We start from the raw sequence: 3,968 nt of genomic DNA on the forward strand, positions 1-3,968 counted from the left end.
AGCCCGAGAACGGCTACCCTAGGTTTCCCTCTGGGTTACATAATCATGTGGCTTGCTTCCCCTATCTTTCGGCCTTGCCACAACCAGCTATTGGGGGTGAGGCATACATAAGCCTGCTAAAGGCTCTCCCCCCCCAATTAATTGTTTCAGTGTGAAAAGCGGCAACCCATGTTTATGTTTGCACACAATATGCCATTCATATAGGAATGTCCTGGATGCCACTCTGGTCCTGTCCCTTTTTGAGAATGCATAGGGCTGGTTCATACTTGATGGCTGGAGGTTTTTTGCCCTAATTTGTAGGTGTCTAGATTTTTTTTTCCTTTGAATGAAACATGTGTGGTCTGAAGGGGAGAGTCCTGTTTCCACAGGCAGATGGAGCTTTCTTGTGTGTCCCCCCCCCACCCCATTTGCCTGTCAAATAAGTGAGACCACTTATTTCAAAGCACAGGTTGAAACAACTTACGAAAGCACAGGTTGGAAATACCCTCGTAGAGGCAGGTGAACAACAGCCTTTGCTGAGATAAATTAGTTTCTTGCCCATATGTTTCTCTAGAAAACTTAACAGGAAAGGCCAGATCATGCTTTGTGCAGCACCAAGCACACAGTTATGTTCATTTGGCCAGTTTTTGCTGCAGTAAAACACATCCAGTTTTCTCAAGTGGAAAAACTGCTTGTGGCCTCCCAGGAGCCACAACTGACCATTGTTCCCTGGTGCAAGTCTCCCTTTCACACTTTATATGTGTCTCATAGGGAAAACTAGTGTTATCCTGGCAAATATACTTGCCGCTGTAAAGGCTGAATTGTTCCATTCTCCACCTCACTGGAGTTTTAAGTATAGGTTATCTTTGACTCTTAGGGAAGATGCTCACTTTTGCATTATGGACCCAGACCTGCCTGCCTGCCTGTCAGTGAAACTCATTCAGATTCACAGTTTTCGCTACAGAAATAAATGCTTCAGTCCAGCAGAAGAGATCATCTTGTATGAGCAGCCTTTGTGTACCTTGCCACTTTGGACACAGATTTGGGTGCACATCCCCTTGACTACACCATGATGCAGCTAAAGGATACAACATGACACATCTTCTGTCACTAAACCAAAAGAACCAGTGTGGTATAGTGCATTGGACTGGCTGGGGAGAGCTAGTATAATGGGTGGTATAGTGCATTTGACAGTCTGGAGCATTAGACTGGCTGGAGAGAGCTGGGTTCAGTTCTCTGCTTTGTCACGGTGCTCAGCTGTGTGATCTTGGACTAGTTACAGTCTTTCAGCCCAACCTACCTCACAAGGTTGTAAAATGAATGAAATAGGTGAACCCCTAGGTGTGCTGCTTCATGGTCCTTGGGGGATACAAAGATGACAGTCAGAGAGACCGTACCAAGGAGAACAAGATGCAGAGCTCAACATTCCAGTTGTAGTTGCAAAGTCAAGCTGTAACCTCAAGAGACCAGTGGAATCTGCCACAATTGCTGCTGATGTTCTTGTGTCATTAGGTTTTATATTTGTGCTATTGTGTCCACTCCTCCACAGGAACACTCATAATTGAAGTGTTTGTGAAAGGATCCTCTCCCCATTTACTTGAACTTAACCCAGAGAACTGAAATATTGCCAGAATGCAGGACTCCGATTTCCTCTCCCACCCCACCAACTGAGGCACTATCAGGGAGCCGATTTGTTAAATGCATTTTCTCATAACCCTATAGCAGCATTTTTCTAATCTTACATTTTATATCCTTGAAAGTGCCCCTGGGCTGTATAAAATAAGTCAGTGGTTCTCAAACTTTTCAGGAGATTTACTCCCGAGGAGATTTACTCTGTGGGGGAGGGGGGCGAGGGCAGTGACACGATCCCTAAGATCGCATTACTAAGGGGTGGTGGTGCAAGGGGGTGCCTGTACTTACTCAAGGCTTCTGCAAGCAGTAGGAGGTGCGGGGAGCCCTGCGCAGCCGTGCTCCCTGAAGCTTAGAATGTTCCGAAACAGTGAGCACAAAACACTTCTGGTTTGCGAATGCAACCAGGAGGTGGTTTGTGCTCACCTTCTGAACATTCTAAGCCTTGGGAGCCCTGCAGAGGGTTGCGTGGGACTTCTTGCACCTCCTGTTGCTTGCAAATGCCTTGAGTAAGTACCAGCACCCCCCTCCCCTGTAGCAATGCAATCCTGAGGATTGCGTTGCTGCCCTCACCCCTTCCCCTGCCCTTTAAAGGGACGGGGGAAGCTTTACATGAGTTGGTGGGCTGTGACCCACCACTTTGAGTACCATTGAAATAAGTTGTTTTGTTCAACAGTTCAGTGACTTAGCACCAAACTGGTTGTTACGTTGTGGCTAAAGCTGAGAACAGCATCCAGGTATCTAACTCAACAGGAGCTTAAAAGCAATGGCTCTCAGTGCGGCTCCCTGGGAAATGGTATTCAGCAGCATATGAAGATAGAGATTCCTTTTCACTGTCACGGTGAATAACCAGTAACAGAGCTGCCCTCTATGAATTTATCTTTGAAGTATAAGAAGATTCTTCCTGGCTTAGACAAACTTCCATCTAGTCCAGCATCGTGCTTCCCACAGTGGCCAACCAGATGCCTCCAGGAAGCCTAGAGGTAGGGTTTGATAGCCTTCTTCCACTGTTGCACCACAGCAACTAATATTTAATGGCATGTTTCCTCTGAACATGGAGTTTCCATTTAGTCATCATAGTTAATAGCCATTGAGTCGAGGTGCCATCCACGTCGACTGCCTCCTCCTGCAAAGACATCGAGAGAAGAACTGGCCTGTCCACCTGGCGTTTCTCGACCTGGAGAAGTTCTTCGGCCATGTCCCACACGATGTCATCTGACACATGCTTTGATCTCACAGTGTGCCCAAAGAGCAGGTGCGTTGGATCAAGCTCCTCTACGCCAACACCACTAGCATCATCTGATGCCTGACCGCACTTTCCGACCTGTTCCTGATCACTGTCGGCTACACCAAGGATCCACCCTGTCACCACTTCTTTTCATTCTTTGCATAGACATGGTCACCAGTGTTATCCAACACCCACACCCATGGACACTCCTATATGCTGATGACGTGTGCCTTGCGGCTGAAGCCCGCCAAGAGCTCCAAGACCAAATGCAAGAAAGGAATGACCGGCTGGCCGCACATGGGATGCGACTTGATATCAAGAAGACTGAGTACATGGAGGCAGACCCCCAGATGGACGACTCGATCACCATCAGCAGACAACCTCTGATCAAAGTCACCAAATTCCGGTACCTCGGCTCAGTCCTTTGCAGCTATGGTGACTCCCTCCCCAACACCCGGGCATGAGCTGAAATGGAGGCAAGTTTCTGGTATCCTCTGTGATTGGTGAATGCCCGCACGATTCAAGGGCAAGATCTACAAAACCGTCACCCAGTTGCCCTGTATGGCTCCGAGTATGGGCCAGCATCTACCAAATAGGCTCTCTGCTATGGGAATGAAGATACTCCGCTGGTCCTTTGGTCTCACACAGTGGGACCCAGTCAAGAGCAAGGACATATGACGACAAATGGGGGTTGCACAGATTGCTGACAAAATGCATGAGGCAAGAGTCCACTGGTACGGTCATGTTATTCGGAGCGATGAGGCAAGCATGACAAAGATATCGGCTATCTCCAACTGGATGCCATCCACGAGGAAGACTGAAGAAGAGGTGGCTCGGCCGGTTGAAAAAAGACATGCGCCCCAGAAGACACCCTGGACCATGCTAAATGGCGTGCGACTTGCAGAACAGCAGACCCCTCACTGATGTGGGAAAATCGCTAGGACGACATTAATAGCCATTGAGTAGAAATCCATCTAGGAGAACTTATCCATTTCCTTATGTTAAGGTGTTCTACCTTTCCATACCCTCTATCAGCAGCAGTCAATGATGTGGTGTAGGGGTGGGTAAACATAGAACTTTAGGATGTCAGGACACAGGTAAGTTCCACTATATGGTATGGAGGGGAAGTGGA

The 3,968-nt window shown here is 47.9% G+C and overlaps 1 pseudogene; it reads left to right on the plus strand.

The window, feature by feature from the left end:
• The first annotated feature begins 878 nt into the window (after positions 1-878).
• Positions 879-3,760, plus strand: LOC136657123 (uncharacterized; annotated as a pseudogene).
• Positions 3,761-3,968: the final 208 nt, after the last annotated feature.

Source organism: Tiliqua scincoides, chromosome 7, assembly GCF_035046505.1.
Source record: "Tiliqua scincoides isolate rTilSci1 chromosome 7, rTilSci1.hap2, whole genome shotgun sequence".
NCBI lineage: Eukaryota > Metazoa > Chordata > Lepidosauria > Squamata > Scincidae > Tiliqua > Tiliqua scincoides.